This window comes from Neopelma chrysocephalum, unplaced genomic scaffold, assembly GCF_003984885.1.
Source record: "Neopelma chrysocephalum unplaced genomic scaffold, ASM398488v2 Primary Assembly neopelma1_69, whole genome shotgun sequence".
Taxonomy (NCBI): domain Eukaryota; kingdom Metazoa; phylum Chordata; class Aves; order Passeriformes; family Pipridae; genus Neopelma; species Neopelma chrysocephalum.
This window is the reverse complement of record NW_020897729.1, coordinates 11,804,605-11,818,510: the sequence shown is the minus strand read 5'-3', so window position 1 is coordinate 11,818,510 and position 13,906 is coordinate 11,804,605. Positions and strand designations below refer to the sequence as shown.

General features: G+C 48.1%; 1 long non-coding RNA gene across 1 annotated transcript; it reads right to left on the bottom strand.

Annotated features, from left to right (window-relative positions):
* Nucleotides 1-11,806: 11,806 nt before the first annotated feature.
* LOC113968777 lies at nucleotides 11,807-12,654 on the bottom strand. The gene is made up of 2 exons (XR_003534652.1): nucleotides 12,233-12,654; nucleotides 11,807-12,078 (listed from the first exon to the last, which is right to left on the bottom strand). It is a non-coding gene; the product is annotated as an uncharacterized LOC113968777 (long non-coding RNA).
* Between the last annotated feature and the right edge of the window lie 1,252 nt (nucleotides 12,655-13,906).

The following is a 13,906-nucleotide window of genomic DNA, read 5'->3' as shown; positions in this document are numbered from 1 at the left end:
GGGCTCCCCCCGCGTGTCCCCCCGGGGCCCGGCCCCTCCCGGTGCCGCCGCGCTCGGGAGCGCCGGGCCGGGCCCGGGGGCTCGGCGGGGCTCGGGGCTGCCCCGAACCGCCCGATCCCGGGGTGTCTCCGGCAGGCGGGGGCCGCGGGGCCGCGGTGCGGGCGCAGCTCTCGGGCATCGCCCCGTGCGCGCTCCCCGCACGGCCCCGGGAGCGGCCCCGGGAGCGGCCGCGGGGTCGGGCCGCGGGCACACGGAGCGCTTCGCTTTCTGCTCGGGGAAGTCCCCGAATTCAGAACTTTGTTTCGCAGCTGCGAGCAAGTCGGTATGTTAAGACGTTGGTGTAGCGGAAGAGAAAAACGCAGGGATGTTGTCTGTGTAAAATGGTTGTCTTGGAAAAATACGTGATTGTTTCTTTTAGGAAGAAGTGATTTCTATTGGTGATCTTTTGAGGCGGGGAATATATGCCCCAAAGCACAGCAGCAGCAGCAGGAGACGGGGGACAGAGACTGTGAACCACGGGAGAGCAGGTTTAGGGAAGGGTTGTAACAAGGAGGAGAGGAATGGGAGTAATGAATAGTAACGGGGAATAACTAACTGGGTTGTGTTGTCTTTAGCATGACAGAAAAAGAGATCTAATGAAACGACAACACATTCCAAAGTGACAAGGAAATGATTTGCATGATGAATAATTAACCGATGGCACTTGTTGCTGCTGGGGAGGTTTGGGGCGAGAGCCTGAGGACGGATTGCAGGCTCCTGCCAGGCTGGCTCTGTGTGGCACTGACCCTGGGCAGGCCTGCTGGCATAAAACAGTATTATGACAACGTAAAGTAGCTAAAAGAGGAAGAAATTAAAGGCTTGCCTCTCTTCCCCCCTTCCCTAGCTGGCTGCAGTGGTGTCAGGATTGCTGTGTGTGGAAGCTGAGCTCCACGGTTGCACCATGTGCTTTTGGGATTGAAATTTTGTGAGGCCTGTGTCTCTCTGCTTTCCCCAGCTCATGCTGGATCAGGTGTAGAGTGGAACACTGTAAAATGGAGTTGGACTGCCCTGGGTGTAAAGGCCTGGATTTAAAAACTCAGGGCTGCTGAGCTGGAAAACTGCTCCAGACTTAGTTAAAGGCTGTTTAAATGGAAAAGCAGTGGTGATGACTGAACAGTTCAAGTTTCACAGTCTCCAGAGGTGAGAAAATTTAGTAAACGTATTTGTCTGTATGTTGTATGTCTGAATTAAAGGTAGTTGTGGAGTCTGCCTGGTTTGTGTGACTCGTAGAAGTTCAGGATAGTGCAGTTGTTATTTACTCAGGCTACTGAGGAAAGATATACAGGAGCAGAATTCTTGGACTGATATATGAGAGCGAAAGTGCCGGGGTGTGTCCGTTTCCTTAAAGCCATCATTGGATTAAATTTGTTCTGAATGGCAGCAAAGGGCCGGGTCCAGGGATGCTTTGTGGTACTGTGGGGCACTTGAATCAGGGGATGAAACTGGGGCATTATGTGAGCAACCTCTGTAATTCAGCCAGGGCTGCCCTGTGAACCCCCAGGCTGCAGCTGAGGGTACGTGCATGGTTTCCATCCCTCCCCTGCCCAGCGCCAGCCTTCCCTGCCTTTGTGATCTCTGTTCATTTCCCCACCGAATCCTCCTCTGTGCCCGCTGTCTCAGGAGTGTTGGGAAGCACAGCTGTGCCACGTGCCAGACAAGCACAAGCTTCATGTTTTTTGGGCTGAAAGCTGTGCTGTAAACATGGGAAATGGCCAGTTTGGATGGATCCCATAATTGCCTCCAGCCTGGTCCTGCCTGGGTGGGTGCCTGACCATCTCCACCCTCGGGGCAGGAGGTGTTAGAGGTTTAAATCTGGTGGATTAGCAAGGTAATGGATAGTGTCTGTCCGTAGGAGTATCAGTGAAGCAGTTTAATTAGTGGAAGCGGAGAATTTTAATTTAAAATTTGTCTGGTATATTATTATCTAATAGTGGGAGTAATCATAATTGAGAAGTCTTTACTGAAAGGGTTTTCTGTTGGCAGTCAGGCCAGGGAGTTGTTTTTTGGCTGCCTTGCTGTGGCTGGTGTGCAGAGGCCGGGGGAGGCTCTGTGAGGGGCTCTGTGGTGTGCTGGGGGGGCAAGTGAAAAATTCCAGGGGTTTGGCTGATGTTACTATAGACTGGAAATGCTCTTGGTTCATTTTGCTTTGGGAAGTTCAACAGTATAATCAGAAATAAATGTGTGAATGAAGTTGCTTCAAGCCTTAAATGTTCCTCTTCAGTTTTGGAGCAAGGTTGATTTTGTCCTGTATTGCTCCACCTCCTGAATTGTACTACTTTGTTGCTTTATTAAGTCTCAGGTGCTATTCATCATTTTCTGGTGTTACTAGGTAATAATTCCTGAGTTATCTATATTCTGCTTCCTATAGCGAGGCCAAGAATTGAATAAACTAACATTTTTAGACACTTCTGTGACAAATACCACACATGGATGAGCATTTGAGAGTAGCAGGTGCTGCAGTTGCTCTCTTTTAAAGCCTGTTTTGCATGGAGGTTTCTGGTTCTTGTCCAGTTTGTGTGTCTTGGGAGCACCGGGAATGCTGCTTTCCAAATTTTATCAGCAGGGAGGATCTTACTGAGGAAAATCTGTAATGCAGTCCCTGCAGTCTGTGTCTGAGGGGCCTGTGGAGGGCAGGTGAATGCCCCATCCCGTGATCCTGGTGTGATTCCCAGCCCTGTTGTGCTGCATCCCTGCATCAGGTGCTGCTCTGACTCCCCTGCCCTTGGAGCCTGTGTGTGTTGGAAAGCTGGAATCTAACCGTGCATACAGGAGGTGGTGATGGATCCCAGCAGGTCCTGAGGCACACATTGGCACCTGGGAGGGCTTGGCTGCCAGGAGCAGACACACCAGGGAAGCCACGTGGTTTCCTCACTGGCCAGGAGGGCTTCTGTGGCCACAGGAAAGTTCTTACACGTGTGGTGGAGATGAAGATCTCATGGCCAGTTCAGGTTAAAGCATAGGCTTCCCACTCTGTTTTTATTTATTTTAGGTACTTGTTTTATTCTGCTGCTTCACCTTCCATGGGGAGGTGGTAGTGACACAGGGATGCCTGTAATTAGGGGGATGAGCCTTAGCACCTCTGGGTGCCCAAACAGGGGATGATTCCTGCTCAGGAACCAGTGGATAATCCTTGCCTTATGCAAATTTTCCATGGGACTGCTGTAAGGTGATTTTGCTGTTAGCAAAGACCAGCTTGCTAAGGTGAAACTGCAGAAAATGTTCTGTTCCCTTTCGTTGTCATATTTTTATTATTTATGTCCATGCCAAGGATGACTTCTGCAACTATGAGTATTTATCAACAAATTCCTGCTACTACTCCTGTCCAGAAGGAGGGGAGAGGGGAGGATCTGACAGGGCTGGATTGCTTCCCTGGGGACTCCCACGCTCCAGTCTGCCCTGCTGTGCCCAGTCTGTGCAGGGCAGAGGCTCCAGGGCTGTCCTTCCCCTGCATGAGTGGTGGTCTGTTTGTGTGCCTTAGGGATTAGAGCAGTTGCCTATGATTATTATTTTTTAATTTTGTTAAATTAAAACTTAGTTTCCCAAGTAAGGCAGCAAAGTAAACAACATTTTCTTCCTCCTACCCCGTGGTTATTTACCAAAAGGATAAACATGTGAGTGTGTTTGATTGCTGCCCTCAGTTACATTTGGAGCCCACCCTGTCATGAATATGTACAATTGTCATTCCATTAGTGTCAATTAGCAAGGAAAGAGAAGGGACCGTTAAAACCGTGTCACAGTTGTGATGAAACATCCCAAGATAAGAAAATACAAAGTTAATTTGCAGAGGTGAGAGGTGAAGGCTTTGCATGTGTCATTCCATAGCAGGGTGTGGTTCCTGTCAGGATGCTGGAGCCCACTCTTCCTTCAGCAGTCTGTGCAGGGGGGGTGGGAATATCTTAGTGCTTTGCTCGAAGAATAAAGCCAGTGACAAGTATTGGTTTACCCTGATCTGTGCATTCAGAGCCAGCAGTAAGTTCTGCTCTCTCTCTAAGCCAGGTGCATGACCAGCGTTAGCCCAGCCCAGGGCACAGGCCAGCTCAGCCCCCAGATGGGTCTGTCCTTCCACAGCCCCACTGCCTCCTGGAGCTGCTCTGATCTGAGCACTGCTGGAAAAGGTCTGACTCCTGTGTGCTCATGGCACCTTTGCTTGGGGAAATAGGCCAAATATTTATTTTCACAGAAAAATATTTTGGGACGTAATTCACAAGCTGTGTATGGGTGGCAGAGTGGGGTGAATTTCAGCACGACAGAAAGCAATAAATATTAGATAAGTTAAAATATGTCCAGCCCTTTGGTGTTTTGGGCAGTGAGTTCCTGAGGTGTGGTTAACCTGCCTGGCTCAGGCTCCTCGTACCATCCTTCTGTGACCGTACAGGTGGCAGTGCCACTGGCTGTGAAGTGCCCAGGTTCTCCCGTGGCAGGCATATCGTGCTGGCCGCCCGGGGCAGGCTGCTCTTGGAAAAGGAATTTCTTTTCCCTTATGTAACTTGTCGGTAGTGTTACATCCAGAGCCGGCTCTTGCAGAAGTGCGTCAGCCTCGCTTGCAGTGGCACAGAAAAAACTTAGCAGAGCGTGCACTGAATTCCCCCCTTATCTCCTTATAGCACATTTTATGTATCTTGTAGTGAGATGTTTTGTTTCTACGGTTCCAGCCTTCGTGTTCCAGAAGATTAATAGACTTAGCAGCCCTGTTTGCTCAGCTTAGCAGCGATAACAATGTAATAAGTCATGAGACGGTCGCAGATCATCTGGCAAGGCAAAATATGCCTTGGACTTGAGCTTGGAGCAGGTATTATTTGCAGAGAAAAGTGAAATGTTGAGAGCATTATAAATAGCGTGCCCTGACTGGGGCAGCTGTGGGCTCAGGTCTGCAGAGCCTGCACGGGAGGCAGCCCATGGCATCTGCATTCCCCCTGCGGCCGGCCCAGGGAGCGAGGGCAGCGTTTGTACCCTACATGGCTGGTATTTAATGCGGCACGTACGGAGCCCTGGCTGGGCTCGGGCGCAGGCTGGAGGAGCAGAGAGCAGTGCTGGGCCCCGGATCTGGCTCCCAGATCCTCCTGCAGCAGCTCCACACATTCCTGCTGTGCTGCTGGCTCTGCTGTGAGCGAGTCCAACTGCGAGCAGTGAGTAAGGACTTGGGAACCCAGGGCATTTTTGGGCTCTGGGCCCAATCCTGCTTCCAAAGCAGTTAATGGGAATGTTTTCCTTCTAAAAAAGGGAGAGAGATCAGAGCTGCCCGGCTCGGTCCTGCAAGGCCCTCGGCGCTCCTCTGTGGGTTGTGGGTAACCCCAGGCTCCCCCATTGCCTGGGTAAGGATGGGCTGTGGGTGAGTGGCTGAAGCCCCCGTGGGGGACGGGAGGGCTCTGAGGCCGCTGGAGCTGTGGCATTGCAGTGACATTATCTGTGCTGCAGTGACAGGACACTCGAGGAGATAAGCTTTGCCCGTGAATGTTGGTGAAGTGCTGCAGGAGCACGAGCAGTTTGCTGCGTTATTTGGGTCTGGATGTGCCCGAGGTGCGGAGCCTTCAGAGCCGGCGCTCCCCGGGCACCGTCAGGAGCATGCAGGCTGCTCCAGGCACATGTGTCAGGTTTTCCGAGCAGGTTGCCAAGCTGAAGGCAGCAGCATCAGGCCTAGATTGGCCATAGAAGTGCGTGTCTGGGTGCGCAGGCGCCGGGGGCCGGTGCTCAGCTCCTGCCGAGCCCGCTGGGCTGGGCTGTGCTGGGCTGGGCCACCCACCCTTGGGCCACCCGCCCTTCCTCTTCCTCGCCAGTCCCAGGGGCTGCTGCTTGCCGGCTGTTCTGGTGCTGCCTGTGCTGTCTGGCTTCCATGGGAGGAAGGTCCTGTCAGCTGCGTGTGCTGATAAACACGGCGGGGATTTCTTGGGAGAAGGATACTCTCTGTTTTTTCTTCTGTGAATCTCTGAATCTTGGAATAAAACCCAAACTGAAATGTTTATTCCAGTGTTTGGGAGAGTTTATTAGTGCCTGGGTAGCATTCTTGACTTTGTATCGGTGAAGTCTGTTATTCTTTATCCATAATTTTATATGGGAATCCTTTTGTGCTCCGTATGTAGGCACAACTTCAGTGGACTTCGAGCCTTCTTTCAAGCAGTGAAAAATCAAAGGTAGTGAGTCTGTGATCGTGATAATGTAATTATGTGTTTTTCAGCTTTTTGATGTGTAGCAGTTAAAAATGTTTTTCTGGGAATGCCAGCATTTGCTGCCGTGCTGGAGCTTTGCAGGCTGCTGGGAAGGAAGTCCCTGGGCAGATATCTTGTTTGCTGCTTATCAACATTTTATTGAGCTCCTGTATTTATGTGCAAATATATTCCATAAATAAATCTTTAATGATGTGATTTTTGTTGTGAAAAGTAGAGGCAGCTCTCTGTTCGATTCTTCTAATTAAATACAGCTAATGGTGGAACTGAAATACAAGAATTTGAACTTCTTTCGCTTGTTTTTCTGCATGACTGACAAAATTACTGCTTTGGGTTTTTTTGTTTTGTTTTCTACAACTTCTAAGCATTTTGTCTTCAATAACTGTTTTTTAAAAACTGCCTTTTCTTAACCCTTTTCAGAAGCTATTTTCCAAATATTCCATGTTTTTTTGTGTAAGAGTAGAGATTTAAACTTTCATAATTGGTGTTTTTCAATGGCTTTTAGAGGGAAGAGAGAAAATACAAGGAAAACTGTAATCTTTTGAGCTTTCCCCAGAACTCCTTCACTGTGTATTCAATTTGGGTAGCTGTATAAATGTGTTAGAGGAAAAGGGGACACACTGAGGAGAGCCCAAGTAGAGGATAGAGAGGAGTCTTCCACGTGAGAAATTCCCTGGCACAGTGTTGAGGGCCCCACTGCCATCTCTGACACGACCAGTCCAGCTCAGAAGTCCCTTCCTAACCCACCCCTGTGTGTCGTGGCAGCTTTCCTGGCTGAGATCTTGTGCAGCAAAACCTGCTCCAAACAGGGGCCATCAGTGGGTTGTTTCTCGTGGTTATTGTCAGCTATATAAATATCATGATTCAAGATGAACAAACAACAATATACTAAAGCAAAACACTGATTAAAAATTGTCTCAAAGACATTTTCCACTTCTTTCCTAAAATAAAACATAGTCACGCAGTTTTTATTATTTTTATTACTTCTCTTTAATACCAGTGACTAATTTGGAGCTTTTCCTTGGTATCTGAAGGCACATGTATTGATTTAGCTTGGGTGAGATTGGTCACGATGCAGAATTAATCACATCAATAAGTGCTTCTGTGCTGCTGAGCACCGTCTGTGTGGGGTTATCTGTTAAGTCAAAGAAAGCAGTCTCCTAAACTGGATTAGTTTTACTGTGTATGGAGGAATCATTTTGCTTTTGTATTACTGCATGACAGTGACCTTGGATACCTCAGATGGTGGCAGAGCAGAGAGAGTTAAAAACTCCCTGGGATTTAGATTCTTACGTAACTAATGTAAAGAAATTATATAGATTTGTTGTATTTTCTGAAAAGTTGTACAAGTTTTTATCCTGGAAGGGAAGCACTCCAGGTAATTCTCCAAAAAATACTGGGCCTGGCTGGACAGTGCCTGTTATGCAGCAGACAGTGAGTAGGAAGGTGCCCCCACAGAATTGTGCCGAGGACTCCACATCAGCCCCCATGTGTCACTCCCTGTGTCACCAGGAGTGGGATGACACACCAGCTCAGAGCAGGTGACACGAATGCCCTGTTCTGTTCCTGGTAATTAGGTTCAGATTTAATCTCGCCAAGTAATTGGATGTGTGCAGGGATGTGGTGGCTGCATCCAGACTCCTGACTCGAAATTATCCTCCTGACAAAGCAATTGTCATGTTGCTGGGCAAGAACTTTGAAATCTGGAGTTTGGTGTCAGGAGTGAATTTGGGAGAGGGGGCCCAGACAGGGATGGGTTGGTGGGGCCAAGTGCATGAGCTTGTTGGCTGGAGCAAGTGCTCCTAGTAATAAATTAATGGTAGTGTCAGTGCTGCCCTGTGTGTGCCCTGCTCCACCAGCAGCTCACTGCAATGGTCTCTCAGCACTTCTTTTCCCCACTGCTCTATCCAGCCATTTCTGGGGAAGGAAAAGCCACCTTTTGCAACCAAGGCCACGTGGCAGCTGCATTAGGAAGTGAAACCCCATTTATCTGATTGTAAAAAGCGGGAACCTGAGCAGTAATAAGGTGCCAGTGTGTTTTCCCTTCTGTACAGGAGGTGTTTAAGCATTGGGTCTGCAGGAAGCTGAGGGGTGTATCTGCTGCACCTCTCACCAGTGAGAGCTCCTCCAGGTCACTCCTCCTGCCCTTCATTGGCACGAGGAATTTGCTGGCAGAAGGAAGCAGTTGCTTCCCTTGCTGAGTCATGGGCATGGATTTTTTTTTTTTTCTGTGTTGGAGGTTATCATGGATGGTGCCAATAATCACGTTTTATATAAATGCATACACACATGTACAGTTAGGAATCAGCTGTCACTAGGGGAGTGTTTCCAGCCCTGTGTAGTATCCTCTTTGCTACTGTTATAGGTACCTCCCAGCTTTGAGTCTCTCCTGTGGGACTCACCCTCGGATTTGCCACATGGCTGTTCTTGGGGAGAACACCCGACACCCACTCCCACTGAAACAGGCCAGGAAATGAGGGTGAGGGTCACCCCCCTGCACAGGAGGGGGTAGGGAAGGTTTTACAGGTCTGTGCTGCCCCGGGGGGATGGCGGGGTTGGGGAGCCTGATCCTGGTCTGACCCTGCTGCCGTGGGTCATCTCGCTGCTCTCCCGCCTTGCTTGGCTTGTGTACATTTGCAGTTAATCAAACAAAGTGTGCAAGAGTCTGATTAATAAATAGCTTGTAGTTTTTGGAAGAGCGCATAGTTGTTTTGTTAGGGCCTCTCAAATGTCTTTGTATAGAAACAACATATTTAAAATTACTATTAATTAGAACAAGCATGTAAGACTGATTTTAATAAAAGAGCTCGTGTTTTTTTCTGTTCAGTTTGTTACTTCTCAGAATTTTAACTTGCATCACCAGATTACTGTTATTTTTAAAGATAAACAATTTCTTTTTAGACTTGCTTGGGAAATTTCATTCTTAAACAGTTGAAATCCCCCTATGCCAGTGTAATACAGAACTTCCCATTTCTACAATACATTCTGTGGATGTTATGATAAAGGAATTACAGTGTGGATACGTTTTTATTACCAGAAACAGTATTTGCAAGTTCGGTGGTGGGGGTGGGTATGTGAATGCTTTGTAATACATAAATTTGATGGAAAATGGGTTAAAGGCAGAGTAATCCATCCCTGTTTTGTGTCCCTGGCTTGAAGTTGCAAGAGCAGAATAACAGCTCATGTGCCATGTCCTTGTCCCAGACAGGCACTGGCCTGTCCCTGCTCTCCTTCATAAATACATGTCCAGCTAAGGCTGTCAGACTGGGAATGCTGCGTGTCCCTCAAGTCCCACATTTTGTAAAGGAGACTGATATATGCCCCAGGTCATTAAAAAGAGAGATCAACAGGCATATTTCTTGACTTTAAAGATTTTTAAAATTGCAGCAATAGCGGCTAATCCGTAACCGTCTGCTCCTTAAAGAAAAGAGGGTTTATGGAATTTGCAGTATAACTTTCTGACTTGAAAATAGCATTACTGTAATCTAAAGTAAGAGAGGATTGGGCTGGGGGATTTGTGTATCAGTGCCAGTGCACTGCTGGTGAGAACTTGTTTGTGGTTTGATTGGGGACAGAAATCTTGGAGCAATACCTGATTCCTGCACGTGACTGGGGCACGTCGTGTACAACACGTGGCCTCTTCTTCATTATTTATCCCGTTTTCATGAACTGAGTGCACTTGGGTGTGTTGAATTCAGATGGAATGTCACAGTTAGGTGGTTCTGCTAAAATAGTTCCAGAAACTGTGAAATAGACTCAGATAAAACCACGTCTGATGGGGATGTGCCGGAGGAGCCACTGAAGTCAGTGGGAGGTTTCACCAGGCGAGTCTGTCAGAGCTAAAACAGTACAGAAAAAAACCTTTAAAACACTAGTACTACTACTACTACTACTAAAACTATGTATATCATGCAAAATATCTGGGTCACAGAAGCAGTGTTGGCAGTTTTTTACAAATCCAGTGTGGGACTCAGTAATTCAGAGCTAACATGTGCTTGTAGTTTTAGCAGGCTCTGAGGAATCCCTGTCAGGGTACAGTACCTGGGCAGTCCTGCTCCAGAGCTGGCTGCTCTCTGCTCTGCCTCTGCACTCCATTTGTTCCAGGTATATGTGAAAGTAGCAAATTGAGAGAGGGGTCGTTTGGCTTTTCCGTGCTGTCCTGTGGGAGCAGTGGGTGCAGCTCCCGTGGAGCTACAGCACAAGACAATTGGGTTGTTCAGCTGTAATTTACTAAAGAGTATTTTTCTTTACCCAATCCTATGCTGTTACGTGGCCAAGATGTTCATTAGCTCATTGTTTCAGCTTAATTTTGTGACTGCACTATAATTATATCCCTCAGTTGTGCCGAGGAGTAATTGCTGTCTCTCTTCCAAATTTTATGTTGAGATATGTTATTGGTAAACTTTGAGTTTGGCAGAGGTGTTTTGAAAATACTATAAGGCAGTCAGTAATTTTGTGTTCCTTGATTTAAAAGACAGACATTTGGCAATTTCAAGCTTTGGGACTGCCCCGTCAGTGTAAATAGAATATTGATTTTATTCCATTTCCTAACTCATTAGAGTCATTGTCATGAGGATGAATTCACGTTGTGTAATTATCTGTTCTTGCTGACAGTTCTCATGTCATTGAGACTGGTGTTTTCAGCTTCCACTTTCTCTGAGCATAAAAATAGCATTCTTCCCTGCCATCTTCTCCTTCAGTGTTGGGCTTTTTGCCTGCCCAGCTTTATACATCTTTTTTTGAGAGACTTGTGTGAATTGAGATAAACAGTGATGTCCAGCAAACCCAGTGACAGGAAGAGTGAAAACAATGGCTCTTTAAGAACAATTCCCAGCGCAGGGAGACACTTTATTTTTGTGTCAAAGACTGTAAGGAGGAGGAAAAATGTATCATTAACCTGGCTGTACAACATTTCTTTATAGCAATAATGGGAAGTAATAGGACTCTCTTCTGTGTTAGTTTTACTTTCTTGGGCATTTCCAGATAACCTTTCCATTGATTTGTGAGGCTGTTTCTTAATCATTTTCATTGACCCAGCTCAGCAGACAACTGAGTCATCTCTGTTATCCTCTTAAGGAATGACTTCTCGCTGTCATTTCTCTCTTCTGTTTTTTCTGAGAATCACTTTTAAAATTTGCTTTCAACATTTTTAGCTTCATTTTCCTTGTATTCCCAATAATCAGCAAAGTCAAGGTCATGCTTTGGCCAAACCAACGTTGCAACATTCCCAAAACAAGTAGCGAATCCTTCCAAATTTCAGAAGTTGAACTTCAAAACCCACCTGTGGATTAAGAAAAGCCTTTAGTACTGACTGGCCTACTAGGTGAGGTCTAGAAACTCTGCCCCTAAATCAGTTTTAATGAAATAAAAAATAAAAAAGTTCAGCTCAATCCTTTTTCCTGCCTGTCCCTACGGTTCTCCCTCTGGATTTGCTGCAGTCCTTCTCAGCTTATTAAAGGCAGCCCAAAGGAGACATCCCATGTGTCACCTGGGTTTTGCAGACAGTGTATCCTGTAGCATTTGAAGCTTCTTGGGGACTCCTTAGTGACTTGGAATATCACAAGGGAATTTCAAAGTGAGGGAAAATAGTTTATGGAGATAAAAAATTATAATCCCATGCTAACATCTTCCTTTATTTAGTGGAGATATTGAAGATAAACCTCTGGTCCACAGTTTTTCTTTATTTCTGCTGGAAGACTATTTTTAAAGCTGACATTTCTGGCTGTTTTCAGGTAGATAACAAATTCTGACAAAACACTTTTTCTTCAAGTAACTGTGCAGACAAAATAAACATTTAGTATTTCTTCACATTCTGAAGATTTACCTTCAAGGCATTACAGCTCCTCGGAGTAATACTTGTCTTCTTGTGGCTGGCAGCCTGAAAGAGGAAAATTCAGCTTGGGTTAGTGCAGTCCCAGGTGTGTCACTGAGCTCAGCAGGAGCAGGATTGCCCTCCGAGTCAAGGGTTCTCCAGCTCCTAACAGAGAACTTATTGCAAACCCAGGACTGAAACATGGTTTGGGGAGTTTTACCAGGGATATTTCTCCTGTGAGTACGTGTGAGCACAAAAGGTAGTTTTCATCTGTTCTCATTTTGTGTGCTGCCTTTATGCTCTTTTCATTCCTCGTTAGGGGTGACTACTTGTGTAATGAGAGTGAAATTAAATGTCTTGTTTGGAAAGCATGGCCTTTAACTTGCATTGGCTTCTGCGTGTAAAACACATCAATTGCTGCTCTAACTCTTCTTGGTGTTTGGAAAAATCAATGCTTGGTATGGATTGGGTACCAAAGTGATGAACAGGAGAAAACCCTGCTTAGAGCTGTTGCACAGCTTTGTTGTAGAGCTCTTCCTGCGGCAGCACCCTATCCTGAGGGTCTCCCAGGGAATAAACACTCATCACAAAATAACAGGAGTTGTTTTGTGCAGCACAGGAGCGATGGTGGGATGTGGATGCAACTCTTGCCTGTGGAGTTGCAGTGCACCTTGACTGGAGGCTGGGGATGTGTTCAGGCTCCCCAAAGCTCTCTGATGTGCTGGCAGTCCTGCACGGGGCAGCTGGGGTGCCCTGTGGGCCTGGTGGACCCGCTGGCACGAGGCCCTGGGCAGAGCAGCGTGTTCTGGGCTTTCAGATCTCTTGGTGCTAACCTGTCATGGCTGGGAGTGTGGCACTCATGGGAGAGCCAAACTCGTTTGCCTGGGGCACTTGTTAGGGAATAAGTTTTCAAGACCTGAGTCTTCAATATCCCAAGCACGGATGAGTAGTGACTACTGGCACAGGATGACCCTGACTTGGGAGTTTTGGGCAGTTGAAGCAAATGAGTATCTGTGTTTACCATGAAGACAGTTGTTAACTTGTGCTTGTAAGTAATTATGCACAGTTGTTTGTCTCTTGCTAGCAGGGATTAAAAATGTGGCATGATTACAAGTGTCCTGGCAAGGAACCCACGGTGCCTGTTGTAATCTCATTAGCTCTGTTAGGTGTGCTTTCCTTCCCCTGTGGTTGTTTTGATCGCTCGGTCTCTAGAAAAAGACTCTTTGTAGCTTTTTCCCGTTGGTTTGCATCCATGCAGACAGCATCGCTTCCCGGGGTGTGTTCGTGGGGACTGTGGCAGTGACCTGCTCTGGGGCTGGTGGGAAGCAGGAAGATGATGAAGCAGCGTCTTTAGAAAGACGGGGATGGGAACAACCTTCCCCCAAAGGCAGGCAGGAGGATGCTGTTGGGGTTGCAGCGCCGACAAGAGAATTCCCGTTGTTGTTGTCGTCCGTCAGCACGTCCCGGGCCGTGCCACCAGGGCCCCTCTGCTCCGTCCTCTGAGCTACTCCTCGGAGATCCTCAGGCGGGGACAGGACCCGCAGGTGACCATTCCAGAGCTGTATTTGCAGGTGGCACCGGGCTTTTCCCTTGTCACTCCTGTGCCAGAGCCGGGCATCAGAGCCTCAGCACGGCGGGGAAGGTCTGCCCCGCGCCCGGGGTTCCGCGGCGGCCGGTGTTCATGGCGGGGCCGGAGGAGCCGGGGCAGGGCCGGGCGCGTTCCCTCGGGGTGTCGGGGGAGCGCGGGGCCGGTGTCCGTGTCGGAGCGGGCGGTCGGCGCTGTGGCGGGTCTGTCGGCCCGCGAGGCCCGTGCGGCGGCAGGGCCGGGCCGGGGCCGGGGCCGTTCCCGCGCCGCCCCCGCGTTCCGCACGCCGGTACCGCCGGGCCGCGCGCG